The sequence below is a fragment of the Lepisosteus platostomus genome, chromosome 16 (assembly GCF_059453375.1).
Source record: "Lepisosteus platostomus isolate fLepPlt1 chromosome 16, fLepPlt1.hap1, whole genome shotgun sequence".
In the NCBI taxonomy this organism is placed as follows: Eukaryota; Metazoa; Chordata; class Actinopteri; order Semionotiformes; family Lepisosteidae; genus Lepisosteus; species Lepisosteus platostomus.
Window position 1 is genome coordinate 12,441,984 of NC_142626.1, and position 15,305 is coordinate 12,457,288.

A 15,305-nucleotide genomic window follows, 5' to 3' on the forward strand; every position below is an offset into this window, starting at 1 on the left:
CTACAGGAGCTGCTCTGACTCATCAACAGGAACCACAGAGGACTGAGATGAATGACAATCAGATGAATCAGGAGCCTGAAGAAACTGAAGCTCGTGATGATTCTCCTTCTGGTGTGTTTATTGTCAAATAGAACCACAAACATTACAGACTGCAGTTTTCAAAACTGACCACAAGAGGGAGACAGATTATTACTGTCAGCAGAGTAGAAGCTACCCTTTCACACAGTGATATATGTCTGTACAAAAACCTCCCTCAGCTCTACAGGAGCTGCTCTGATTCTCCAAGATGATTCTCCTTCTGGTGATTCTCCATCTTGGATGATTCTCCAAGATGATTCTCCTTCTGGTGTGTTTATTGTCAAATAGAACCACAATCATTACAGACTGCAGTTTTCAAAACTGACCACAAGAGGGAGACAGATTATTACTGTCAGCAGAGTAGAAGCTACCCTTTCACACAGTGATATATGTCTGTACAAAAACCTCCCTCAGCTCTACAGGAGCTGCTCTGACTCATCAACAGGAACCACAGAGGACTGAGACTGAGAACAGCTGCAGATTTTCTGCAAGTGAACTGAGCACCACTTAGTTTGTACATAATGTATGAACTTTTATCTTAATGTTATACTTATTTTTTTACCCAAATTATTTCTACATGTATCCACATTATTAAATGAAACTGAAAATGAAAAATATGAATATTTTTTTGCTTTTAACAGTTAAGTAGATAATATGTTATATATTATTGATAAAATTTAAAAGTACATCTGTTCAGCATTTTAAACAATATTCTATATTGTTTATGTTTGCTCCAAAGATAGCTTCCATCACTGAGAAGAGAAAGCAAAAGCTACTGTTCAGGCAGTAGAGTTAATCTCTTATTAACATGTGGGACTGCCTGTTCACGGGACCCTGGATCTGTTAGAATGACAATCAGATGAATCAGGAGCCTGAAGAAACTGAAGCTCGTGATGATTCTCCTTCTGGTGTGTTTATTGTCAAATAGAACCACAATCATTACAGACTGCAGTTTTCAAAACTGACCACAAGAGGGAGACAGATTATTACTGTCAGCAGAGTAGAAGCTACCCTTTCACACAGTGATATATGTCTGTACAAAAACTTCCCTCAGCTCTACAGGAGCTGCTCTGACTCATCAACAGGAACCACAGAGGACTGAGATGAATGACAATCAGATGAATCAGGAGCCTGAAGAAACTGAAGCTCGTGATGATTCTCCTTCTGGTGTGTTTATTGTCAAATAGAACCACAAACATTACAGACTGCAGTTTTCAAAACTGACCACAAGAGGGAGACAGATTATTACTGTCAGCAGAGTAGAAGCTACCCTTTCACACAGTGATATATGTCTGTACAAAAACCTCCCTCAGCTCTACAGGAGCTGCTCTGATTCTCCAAGATGATTCTCCTTCTGGTGTGTTTATTGTCAAATAGAACCACAATCATTACAGACTGCAGTTTTCAAAACTGACCACAAGAGGGAGACAGATTATTACTGTCAGCAGAGTAGAAGCTACCCTTTCACACAGTGATATATGTCTGTACAAAAACCTCCCTCAGCTCTACAGGAGCTGCTCTGACTCATCAACAGGAACCACAGAGGACTGAGATGAATGACAATCAGATGAATCAGGAGCCTGAAGAAACTGAAGCTCGTGATGATTCTCCTTCTGGTGTGTTTATTGTCAAATAGAACCACAATCATTACAGACTGCAGTTTTCAAAACTGACCACAAGAGGGAGACAGATCACTGCTACCTGCACTGTACAACAGCCCATCGATAAAGACAACAGAACAGCCTCCAGTTCATTGCAGATTGTTGGCATTTGTCTCCTCTGTGCCAATGGTTGCCTTCCTTTCTAAGCATCGGAAGAAGGATTCCTGAAATGCCCTAAATTATTTTTTTAAAATAATTATACACAATATAAAATACACAAAAAAGATTTAGGTGTAATATAAACATCTGTGTTTGCAAATTCTATAACTTGTACACTTAATTCAATTGTGTTCATTTGAAAATAATCGGTCATGCACTCCAAAACAGAAGGAAAGCTCAAACACAAGATCATAAAACCCAGCTTATAAATCTGAAAGTCTGTGTGAAAAAGAACAGTGATGTACAGTTATTAAAGTCCTCATCTCACACCTACAGTCTCTCACTGTCTTTACTGTCTGAGCTCACAGTGACCCTGTGTAATATCCCAGATCATCCTGAGCCCCAAGTCCACACTCAGTGTGTAGATGGGGTTTGATTGACATTGAAGAAAAATATTAGAGTAATGCAAGAATTTCATATTGATACTATTTTCAAACAACAGGGAAAATAAAAGTTTCATGCACATGTTCAAACATGAAAACAGAATTAACCAGAGCAGGTGACGTCACCGCCCTTCCCTCTCTTTAGCTCACCGGGCTGGGTCGCTGCTGAGTGACGCGGGAGTCCCGGGTTCGAGCCCCGGATGGTGCGGGGCCGACCTAATGCGGCAAGGGCGCCCGCCTGAGCCCCCGTTGCGTCACAATATATAGTCTATCATTAATTTACAGTACAAAAAGTGACAAAGTAATCATAAAACACAATTCATCTTTTTTCGTGAGTTTCAGGTCTGTGATTGTAGTTTGGACTTGTGATTCACATAATTTTCGGTTTTTAAACCCCCAGTTTTTGGCCCCTGGGCAAAGCCCTTAACCCCAACTGCTCCAGGGGCACTGTATACAATGTGTAAGATGACCAGAGGAAGGGTCATCCAGGACAGGTATTTCAGGAACGATCTGCTCACTATACTTGAATTAGACCTGACCAAGATGGCCGCTAAGAGAAGTCAGCTGACCCGCAGATGGAAAGGGCTCAGTCCAAAAAACAACGAGGTGTGTCTCAGCAGGAAACAAAATATATATGCCCTGGAAACAGTGAACCGGCGCGGAAGCCAGTAGGTGGATGCGTTTGGAGAAGATAGTGGAAAGTCGGTTGGTATTGGGACAGATTTAAGGATAACGGATAACGGATATTTACGGAAGAAATAAAGGTTTACGGTTTACGGTTTGTGATTTGGATATGGCATGGATTGGTGGAACCTTACAGACTTTGGAACTCGGACTGAATAAGGATTGAGAGAACGGATTGTGGACTGGCTAGGAAACGGAGAAAAACTCCACGAAAATTAAAGAAGAGAGCGTGGTGTGAGTACTTTTGTCTCTATCACATAAACCTTTCCCCCGGAGGGACCACAAATGGCTGACCCTGCGCTCTGACCCCAGACTTCTCTCTCCCTGGAGAGCAAGCTGGGGTATGCAAAAATACATGTATTATATAATTATTTAAACAAGAAATTGTATATGGACAATAAAGTGATCTTATCTTATACTTCATGTTATAGACATTTTGTTGAATGCCAAGTAATGTCTAATTCGTTTTTTTCCAAACATTTATTTTCATTGAGTTTTAAATGAACTCTATTATAGGTGTAGGAGGCTAAATGCCAGTGAAACCTTCAAGGATGATATAGATGGGGAAATTTACTGAGGCATCAGTATTCAGTCCCCTAAGGCAGGCATTGCTGAGAAGCAAATTTGGCAGTAATTACTGTTGTCAACATTCCTGGATACAGTATGTCTCCCTCAGATATGAACAGCAGGATGGTGTAATTGTTTGTTCTTCCTGGCAAAACTGCTTCAGTCCTCATTTGGTCTGTTAAGGGTTTGATTATGAACTTCAGCTGTCAAGCCTCTCCATCACTTTTCTATGGAATTCCAGTCTGGGCTTTGACTGGGACTGGAACACTCAAGGACATTCAGTGTCTTCATGTCAGACCTGTTCAGTGTGGCTCTGGACTTGAGGTATGGGTTATTGTGCTAATGAAAAGTTAATTTTCTACTCATTTTTAATTTATTGGGTAAGTCAAATATGATTTCTAGAATAACACAGACTTTACTTAGTCCATTTCTACCCATACAAATGAGTTACTGTATCAACAGAGATTAGAATATTGTCAATGTGTGAACAATAACTCCAGGCTCAGACACAGAACAGCTTCACAGTGGCATTTCGAATCACTTCCCTCTTCCACACTGAGCAGCAGGAGAAGCAGTATTAAACTTGTATCTTAATGTTATAGTATTTTTTTACCCACATAACTGGGTAGCAGTACCCAATACTGATAGCAGTACAGGGTATCAGTATCAAATTACTGAGTAAACGTATTCACATTATTAAATGAAACTGAAAATTAAAGATGATTTGTACATTTAACAGCTAAATAAATAATGTTATACATTCTTACAATTTAAAAAAAATTAAAATATAGCTGTAATATATATAGTTTAATATAAACAATATTAAATATTACAGTATGTATAGTTTTAGTTTATAGTCCAATGATAACTTCAGTCACTGAGAAGAGAAAGCAGTAGAGTCTATTTATTTCTTAGCCTGTTCACAGGACACAGGATCTTTTAAAATGACAATCAGATGAAACAGTAGCCTGAAGACACAGACGTTCTTGATCATTCTCCTGGTGTGTTTATTGTCAAATTTAACCACAATCGTTACAGACTGCAGTTTTCAACGCTGATCACAAGAGAGACAGATCACTGCTACCTGCACTGTACAACAGCAACTTGATAAAACCAACAGAACAGCCTGCAGTTCTCACCCTTGTCAATCCAGTTCTCTCATTGTTGGCTTTGTCTCTTCTGTGCCAATGGTTGCATTTCTTTAAAATTAAACACCTGAAGAAGGATTACTGAAATGCCCCGAATGAAAATATTTTAATAATAATTAAACACAGTATAAAATATACAAGTATGGAAGTGCATTGCAGCCACCAAGGGAAAAAAAACGCCCCTTTATCTCATAATTGTGATACGCTGGCGAGTTCCAATGCTCCCACAATTATTCCTTCCGGTTCCACGACACATTCCACACATGGAAGGAGCTCGTCAGGACCATCTCTAACAAGATCAGGCTGGGCTTATCAGCTTCATGAAGAGGTATTCCTCAGGGCTCAGACATTGAGTCAATAACCCTAGTGTCTATTTGCTCTCTATTTCAGTTTCCAGAAGGTAACTCAAGTTTTTTTTTTTTTTTTCCCCAGTTTCTGGTCTCCCAGCTCCAGTTGCCAGACCTTGCCACCGCTAATCATCTATCAACCCGCCCTGACCTCACCCCGGACCCATCTGCCATTCCTGCGCATCTCTCCTGCCTGCCGTTTCCTACCTGCTTCATCTGTGCATCTCAGCCGTTGACAATCCCTCCTTCTATTTCCCATTGTCATCATCCAATAAACTCCTTAGTCTTCACTGCTGAACAGGCTCCGGAAATAATTACTTCGCCATGCCCCGTTTCCACCCACATGCCCAGCATAACAGTAATTGCGAGAAAAGTACAGGTATTTCATAATTACGTGGTCATTTGTTATCTTGTAATTACGAGATAGTTTTCTCGTAATTACGAAATAGCAATGCTTACGTCAGTGTATGTACAACCTGTTCCCCTGAACACATTTAGAAGCTACAGTGAGCTCGGCTGGCACTTTCGGTTTATTGATGGTCTCAATATCCAGCGCTGCAGAATTTGTATGGATCTACATTTGACTGGGGTTTAGTCATAATTAAATTGCCATTTTAAGCAAATATGAACAGAATCATTACAAGCATGAGGACTACTTGTGTGGGATTTAGAGATTAAAGCAACGCTGGTTCTGTTATGTACATCTGCAATCAGTTCCACTGCTTTAAACTGTAAGTCTGCACGTAGAAATATTATAGGTTTTATATGACAACTGTGCTATTGCGTTATCACATGAAGTACATGAGAATTACTAATTCATAATTACAAGATCATTAATTATAAGATAAGGGTGAGATTTTTTCCCCTTGGTTGCAGCAATAGGTTTCCGTACAAAATAATCCTTTTTAGGTATAATATTAAAATTTGTGTTTGCATATTCTATAATGTATTTCATACAATTAATTCAATTCTGATCATAATCATTCCTACACTCTGTAACAGAAAGAAAGCTCAAACACAAGATCATAAAGCCCAGCTTTATAAATCTGAAAATCAGTCTGTGTGAAAAAGAACAGTGATGTTATTAAAGTCCTCATCTCACACCTACAGTTTCTCACTGTCTCTACCGTCTGAGCTCATAGTGACCCTGTGTAATATCCCAGCTCATCCTGAGCCCCCAGTCCACATACTGTACAGTAGGTGGGGTTTGATTAACATTGAAGAAAAATATTAGAGGAATCCTATAATTTCATATTTATACTATTTTCAAACAACGGGGAAAATAAAAGCTTCAAGCACATATTCAAACATAAAAACAAAATTAACAAAGTGAGAAAATACAATATTTTTATATTAATACTGTATTCTGTTATTCAGTTATTTAGTGTACAAGAAATCCCCACTCTTACCCACAGTTATTAATTTCACATACAGTACAAGACAAATTTGCACATTTTTTCTGATATTGTGGCATCTGTTTCTAATCTCGCCATTTTTAAGAAATAAGGTCTTTCTGTAAATTAGGCCATTCCCCACATTCAGAATGTTTTTGTTAAGATACAACATGTCAATACAATAATCTAACAAACTATATAGGTACAGACAATTCATAAAGTTTAATATATAGTCTATCATTGATTTACAGTACAAAAAGTGACAAAGTAATAATAAAACACAGTTGATCTTTTTCAGGAGTTTTTGGTCTATTGATTGTAGTTTAGTCTTGTGATTCAAGCAATTTTTAGGTTTTAAAGCCTGAAATAAATAATTATATTCTTACATTTGAAAAAACCTAAGGCTTTTTTCATACCACAAAGCTTTCCTACTTATACATATGAGTAGTATTAAGTACAAGTAAAACTGTAGTACTGCAAAGTACCATGTACAGTACCTCCTGCCAATGATATCAGCTTTTGTTGAATTCCAAGTAATGTGTCTAATGTAATTTTTCAAGTGCTTTTTTTCATTGCATTTCAAAAGAACTCTGTTATACAGTAGGTGTAGGAGGATAAATATCAGCGTAAATCTTCGAAGATGCCAAAGACTGTGAAATTTACTGAAGCATCAGTATTCATTCCCCTAAGGCAATCACTGTTGGAAACTAATTTAACAATAAATACTATTGTCAACATTCCTGGATACAGTGCATGTCCCTCAATGTGTACAGCAGGATGGTGTAGTAAAATCGTATTTATTCTTCCTGGGAAAGCTGCTTCAGTCCTCACTTGGTTTGTTGAGGGTTGATTATGAACTTCAGCTGTCAGGCTTCTCGATCACTTTTCTATGCTATTCAAGTCTTTGATTTGACTGGAACTGGAACACTTAAGGACATTCAGTCTCTTCCTGTCAAACTTCTTCAGTGTGGCTCTAGACTTCGAGCCATTGCACTAAAGAAGAGTGAATTTTCTATTCATTTTTAATTCACTATTACTGAATTTATTAAAACATGTTTTCCTCTACAGTATATTTTTGCCTCTATCCATACTGCTCCGCTGAGAGCAGCTTATAGTCAGGGATGGACCCTATGCAGATACAGGGAACTCAAAGAGCTGCAAGTAGAAGAAACAGGGAAGTACAAGGTTGAAGTCCAAACAAGCAATAGGTCAAAAAGCCAAAAAGTCTTGGAGCAATAAGTTTCCAAGGGAAAATCCAGAAATTGTGGTTAAAAGACAAGGCAAAAGTCCATGGGCCAAAAGGGGACAGCAGAGAGAATCTCAAAGTAAAACAGGATGTATAACCTTCAGGTGAAAACCTAATACTGAGCAAGGATGTGTCATGATCGTAAACTCCTCCTTTAAGGACGCTCCAGCCCTTCCTTGTTTTGTACTTATCTCCTGCACCTGCCTCCGGTTCCTGCCCCCTGTGTTATAAAAGAGCCATTCCTGCCAATCTGGACTCAGCTTTGGAAGATGGACGCCCGGAAGCCCGCCTACCCAGGAGTCCAGGAGTGACTCGATGGCATCGGCTTCACCATAGTGTCCTGACCATCTGGGACTGGGACTGGAGCGTCTGGTCCTGTTACCCCCTTTTTATTCCCCCGCTCCGGCTTTAACTCTGTTTGTCTGTCAGGATGGATTACCTGGTCTTGTACATTTGCTACACTCTCGGATTTGCCTCGGATTCCCTCGGACTGTTTGCCTCGGCCACACCTCCCCCGAACACCAGCGCACCATGGACACACCCCCTGTTTTCCTCCCAGCCCTTAGCATGCCTCTTTCCCATCTTTTTTTCACTTCCCCCAGATTGTGTTGTCTGCATGGGGTCCTGAAAGAATGCTTTGTGACAGGATGAAACAGGGAGCAGGGCTTAAGTAGGCTGGAGGGGAGGTGTGGTGATGGATTAACAAGGTCTGCTTAACCTACTCCTCACCAGAATGGATGAGGTATGCACTACTGGTTTTAGGTGCCCTCTGGTGGCGGGATGCTGGTGCCATAACACATACATCACATTAGAGACTAGAACATTGTCAATGTGTGAATAATGACTCCAGTCTCAGACATAGAACAGCTTCACTTTCCTGCTTCTCCTGCTGCTCAGTGAGGAAGAGGGGTTTTATTTAGGAGTCTGGGTGATACGATGCACATTCCAATACACAATGATAAACATCACTATTATTAAAGAAAAAAAGTCAATTGTGCCTCTTGAACTCTTTATCATTAATTTGGTTCAAAAGCTAGTTGATTTATTCATAAGGAAGTCAAGCTAATCCATTTTGATTACACACAGGCAGTGACCGTGACTGATTTTGTCTCACAAGCAACCTGCCAGAAATATTAAAGTAACATCAGACACCAGTGTCTGAAGACTTTACAGTGAGAAATACTGTATTTGCTGCCTCATTGTGCCTCAAGAGACAGCTCTGTTCAATGATCTCACTGCTGGTGTCTGGTTGTCAGATCTCCTGTACAACACTAGAATTGACTTTTCCTCTCAGGTGTGACCAACAGGCTCAGGTTATGTTGCTCTGGAGTTGTAACTCTAATTTGTTTTTATTTTTTATACTGCCATTTTAATAGCAACTCAACAGACATCAACATCATACTACACATATTTATAAGAATAGGATTTTGATGTTTTGCAATGAAATGATAAATTCTTATTATTTCTCATATACTCCTCCTTCATGTCATTATCACCAGAACCGAAAGGATAGGAACACCATACATACAGTATGTACAGTATAAGAACAGACTAGACAGAATAGACTTCAGCTAAAAATGTAATCAAGTTACAAACCATAATTTCTAAAAATAATTTATCAAAAAATAAATTATTTCTTTTACATTAACACATACATTATGGCCTCAGCTGCTTGTACTTTATCATGTTCTACATATACATCTGTTTTTTTAATGGATGTTTTAATACTAATCTAACTGCTTATCTAACTCTATTCAAAGACAAACAGTTTTCTAGAAGTATCCACGATTCAAATGAAAACAATTTGCATAGAAGAGACACTTTGCATTGGCAGCACATGCTTCAGTGCTCTGGGAGTGTTTATAGCCCCGTGAGTTTAACACTTCATGACTGAGAGCTGCCCTTCATGGCAACAGAACTCACAGCAACAATGACTTTCATCACCATCTTTGTCTCTGCTTTCCTTCTTTGTATTCAAGGTAAGAATGATACAGTATACTGTAGAAAGATACAATATTTGTGGAGGATTTATGTAAACAAATATTGTACTACATACAATATATTAACATTATTCTAGTTAAAATATACAATTTTATACTCCCATGCACTTCATATTCTGTCTTATTTCTTACAGAGTCCAGAGGACAGGTTACTGTGACTCAGAATCCATCAGTGAGATCAGTTCTCCCAGGACAGACAGTCACTGTGAGCTGTAAGACCAGTCCTGCAGTTTACAGTGACTCAGCAGGTGAACGCATGGCCTGGTACCATCAGAAATCTGATGGAGCTCCTAGACTTCTGATTTATCTCGTAAATAAACTAAACTCTGGTACCCCAAGTCGTTTCAGTGGCAGTGGATCTGGGACTGACTTCACTCTGACCATCACCAGAATCGAGGCTGAAGATGCAGGAGATTATTACTGTCAGAGTTACCACAGTGGTGGTGTGTTCACACAGTGTTACACAGCCGTACAAAAACCTCCCTCAGCAGGACTGCACAGCGACTGTACTGCTGCAGCTGGGACTAACTGCAGGTGCTGAGGGTGAAGACAAAGATACAGGACACAGCCTGAGGTGGAGCTTGGTTGCACACAAACACACTGAATTTCATGAATGTCATTTCCATAGTAGTGTGGAGCTCAATAATGAGATTCAGTGGCTCCAGCTTTATTCATATCCCAGATGAAATAAGAACAAAAACATGAAGTCTGAAATCTATAGTTAAGATATTGTATTTTACTATTACTATTTACTGTACTATTTGTACCTACAATTAAAAAATGCAAAACTAAAATACTAATAGCAGTGAACATAAAAGGCATGTTTTTGATTAATACTTGATTGGGTAGGGTAACAACTGTAATGTTCAGTAGCATTCAGATAGCTGCAGTGTGCAAAAGCCCAGCAGTGGCGGTACTGTGAGTGGGTAGCGTTTTGGAGTCTTACGGCTGTGGGGAAGACCTCTGATAAAACTGGATTTAAAATATTCCTTTTTCAAATAAAATCCATCAAGATTATATCTACAACAACGTTCTGGAATCACAATGAGCACATCCAGAAATAATAATAGAAATGTATAGAGGCCTCCAATAGTTTACTGTTTGCCTAGGGTAAAAAAGGAGGCAACACACAGGAAACACTCAGCTGCAGATGGCATTATCACAAAGAGCAGAGGGCTCCTTCAACACTGCAGGGAGATGGTAGTTAATACCACAGGGTGAAGGAATGGCTATACAAATATCTATTTGTGACAGTTCTCAACTTAAGTGATGTGGATCATATGGCCTAAGAACATTAAAACTTGAGAAGAAAAAATAATTACATTGCAAATCATTCCTCTGGAAGCTCTTCAAATCCCAACACCTGCCTCCACCTTGAATTCCTTGTACAGTATATACTGTAACAAAACCACTTCATCAAACCGATGTGTGAAAGTGTGAACTCTACCCTGCAGCAAATGGAAAGAACAGCCCCTCAGTGTAGCTCCCTCTGCTGGTGACTGGAGGCTACAAGTCCCTGCTCTCTTCTACAGGGAGCTGCTGTCCCCTGGAGGCTGAGCACAGGCTGTGTGAGAGATTCCTCCTCCTGGGATGAGATCGTGAGGAGAGCAGGGTTGTAATGATAATGCTCTCCCAACAGTCTCCAGCAGAGGGGGATATTGTACAGAGTGAGATTTTGTGATCTCTCCCTGGCCTTCACCAACTGGGGTCTCATGTTGCTCAATGTCTCTTTTAAATTAAGTCAGTGATCAGACAGAAAGCCCCTCTCTCTCATCTTTCAAAACCCTGTGATTAATGAAGGATGGAAAACAGAGGAAAACTATCCATCCATTTTCAAGTCCTACCTCTGCTCACTGCTCAGATCACAATGGCAGCTCTGGCACAGGATTTATATACAGGAGAAGAAAGTGTTTTGCATACCAGAGCCACACTGTTTTAATTAATAACTACAGCAGCTGCTCTTCTCCATTTTCTACAGACACAGAAAGACAATTTGCATGGAAGGGACACTTTGCATTGGCACCACATGCTTCAGTGCTCTAGGAGTGTTTATAGTCCTGTGAGTTTAACACTTCATGACTGAGAGCTGCCCTTCAGGGCAACAGAACCCACAGTAACAATGACCTTCATCACCATCTTTATCTGGACTCTTCTCATCTTTGTTCAAGGTATAATTTAATACTTGGCTAGTTGTTGTATTAAACATATTTTTAATTTGTGATGGAAGATATGGCTATTAACATATTATGTACAAGCTTTACAGAAATGTAAAAATAGCTAAAATAAATTAAAGCATTCTAGTTCTTGAATTCCTGCATTTCCTGTGTTTTATCTTGTTTTCAGAATCCAGTGGACAGATTACTGTGACTCAGACTCCAGCAGTGAAAACTGTTCTCCCTGGACAGACAGTCACTGTGAGCTGTAAGACCAGTCCTGCAGTGTATAGTAATAACCACCTAGCCTGGTACCAACAGAAAGCTGGAGAAGCTCCTAAACTCCTGATCTATTATGCATCTTCCCGTTATACTGATCCCAGAGTGTTTCAGTAGCAGTGGATCTGGGACTGATTTCACTCTGACCATCACAGGAGTCCAGGCTGAAGATGCAGCAGATTATTACTGTCAGAGTTTGCACTACCCCAACAGTAACTGGGTGTTCACACAGTGTTACACAGCCGTACAAAAACCTCCCTCAACAGCAATGTACAGTGACTGAGACCTACAGCACTGCAGGTGCACTTACATGTTTATTTTAGTACTATAAGAGATCTTTTCACAAAGTTACAGTATTCAAAGAACTGTGATTAATTTTTTTCTCATTTGAATCAGTTTGACTGTGTGGCAGGAGAGAGAGATATTGATTTTATCTGCCATCTCTGATATTCAAGGGGTTTTATTTTCCTGCACCTGTTGTGTTTGAAATAAAAAACATAGATACAGGAAGAGAAAGAAAAACATAAGTAACACATATATCCAGAATACAATATGATGCTTCATTACTTTAATTAATCACAAAGGGTGCAAAAGGCAGGATACACTCTGGATGTGAAGCCAGTCCATTGCAGGGCAGACAGACACAAACACACCCACTCACAGTGGGGTCAATTTCCTCAGTAGGCAGTAATTCTACCAGCATGTCTTCAGACTGTGGGAGGAGACCAGTGCACCTGGACGAATCCCACCAAACACAGGGAGAACATACAAACTCCACAGAGTTAGCACCTGGGGAATTGAATCCAGTGCCCCAGTGCTGCCAGGCAGCGATGCCATAACTCAAGAAATCATTCCTACAAACTGTATTTTTAATCACACTGCTCACAGAATGACACGTTTTGGAAAAAAACATTTTGAAAAACCCTATTTTTTATATTTCTTTAAAGTCTTTATCCTCCTCTGTAACTGTAAAGTTTACAGTTGAATACTTCAAAGATACATTGTAAGTGTAAGATTATATCTCCTGGTACTAATGAAACACCACTGGTCTGTTTTAGAGATAGTTGGATTGGGATAGTTTTTATTTCTTAAACTTCAGAAGAAACTAAAGAAATCTGCAGTTTTATCAGCTCAGGAACACTGTGGTGTCAGGGTCTGGCTGTTAGTATAATGTACCAGTTGTCTCTGCCGACCTCGCGGGGGCGCTGTGGAGCTGGCAGTTATATCAGTCAGCTGGCTGCCATAGTAATGCAGTCGGACAGGAAGCGGGCTTCACCTGTGAATCACCACATCCTCCCGTCTCCTGGTAAAGAAGGCTATTTAAAGTCTGAGTGAGCTCTGCTCTGGACTGTGGTTTAGAGCTTCATCTCTGAGCCACTACCTTGTTCCTGGCTATATCTGAGTTTCTCCTTGGACTATCGACCAAATTTGTCTCAATTTGAGCTTTGCACTTTCCTTGAGTTTCACTCTGCTGTGTACTTGGACTGCTTCTCTAGACCTTGACTTTCAGATACTTCCTTGTTCCTTTGCTGTGTCTCTCCAGCTCTGAGCTGCGAATGTTTCCTGACGTCAGTTCTGGACTGTGCTTTGCCTGTTTGCTGCTCCTGCCTGCTGCTCACCAGCTGACCTGTTCCAGCTCTAGGGTTCATTTTATGACCTACAGACCACTGTTACAGTTCCATCTTTAACAGCCTCATTGCTCCCATGGGTCTTGTTTCTCTGTGCCTGGATTCCATGTCATAGTTATGGGACCCTCATATAAATCAGATTGAACCCCCCTCTCCCCCTGCACAAGAGAGAGGCCCTGCAGACCATCCACTACGAGAGCTGGACTAAACTCTTCCTGGTCTTCAAGGAGCGGTTCTGGGAGAAGGAAGGGATCCACGGGGGCAAGTCCATCACGGATCGCCTGTCGATCTTTATTTACTACGTGAGTGAAGCGCTCAAGAGCGGAGTCGGGCTGTTCTGGCGTCTCACCCCTGGTCCGACGAGTCCCTGTTCTTCCTGGTGCTGAGCGACCTGGCTGCCATCCATGGCGAGGGCACCCGCGCTCTGTACGAAGGCAGGCTGGTGAAGTAGTGGAGCCTGGATGAGTCCAGCCTGGGTGTCTTTGAGCTCTTCACACCCTTCCAGCTGACGGATTATCACCAGGACCTGCTCGTGCCCTTTCAGAGAGTCTGCTTCACAGGGGAGCATACTGCCCTGCCCATGTGTTACGTCCCAGTGTGTGGTCCATGTGTGTTTTGTTGCTATGTTCCACACTTCCTGACCTTGATCTCCCTCCCCTATTGGTCCATCATTACACCATTGTTTCCGTATTATGTCATCAACAATCAGCTTCTCAGCCAAACAGAGTGCGGTTTATTTAATATAAAACTTGGAGGTTTTCTGAATGAATGGACCTTTCATTTGACTTTGGTCCCTCTCGGCTCAGCTTCAGTTTTGTTTTGCTTTTGGTTTTGCTTCGGCTTCGTTTTGCCTCATGTGTGTGTTTGTTTTCATAGAGCTTCGGCTTTTGTTGGTTTGTGTTTGTCTCTTTGTACTTTCGTTTGTTTGTGTGTTTATCCTGTATTTAGCCATTACCTTGTACAGACATATTGTATTAACCTCTGTGTTCTCTTGTGCCCTGTTATTTGTGTCTACTCTCGTTTGTATTCGTAGTTCACTTATGCATTTGTGTGAACTTTTGTGAATAGGGTTAGTTTGGGTTGTCGGGTACATTCTACACACATAGTTGATTTTTGTATTAGTCACATTAGTTTAGTATGGGTGGTTTTGGGTTGTCAGTGAAGGATAGCTAGGGTGTTTGAAGACGCGTGTGGAGAGTCTTAAAAAAGTGTTTTGGGTTTTCTTTTGTAGTTAGGTCAGCTTTCCCTCACTTTCTTAGCCAACTCCATTTTGTTTGTTATTTTCTTTCCTTTGGCACCGCTCTAGTTCCTTACCCCTGTGTGTTATTGTGTCCTATTATGTACAGTACTAGTCACTTATTCACCTTAAAATAAATCACTTTTGCACCAACACTTGTTGTCATGCTTCCTAAGTCCCTCACCAGAACCCACCTGTATCCAAAAACTATCCTAAATGTTACACCCCTTTACCCCTAGACACTTGGGGTTGTAACACCATGTGTGGATCGAGACGTGCAGGAAGTCCGCCATGAGGGAGGTCTGGCGTGAGAACGACAAAGCGGCTGCTGAAGCCGTTGC

At 40.6% G+C, this 15,305-nt stretch overlaps 1 long non-coding RNA gene across 1 annotated transcript; it reads left to right on the forward strand.

The window, feature by feature from the left end:
- The first annotated feature begins 2,403 nt into the window (after positions 1-2,403).
- LOC148646897 (uncharacterized) lies at positions 2,404-5,325 on the forward strand. The gene is made up of 2 exons (XR_015927703.1): positions 2,404-3,199; positions 5,113-5,325. It is a non-coding gene; the product is annotated as an uncharacterized LOC148646897 (long non-coding RNA).
- Positions 5,326-15,305: the final 9,980 nt, after the last annotated feature.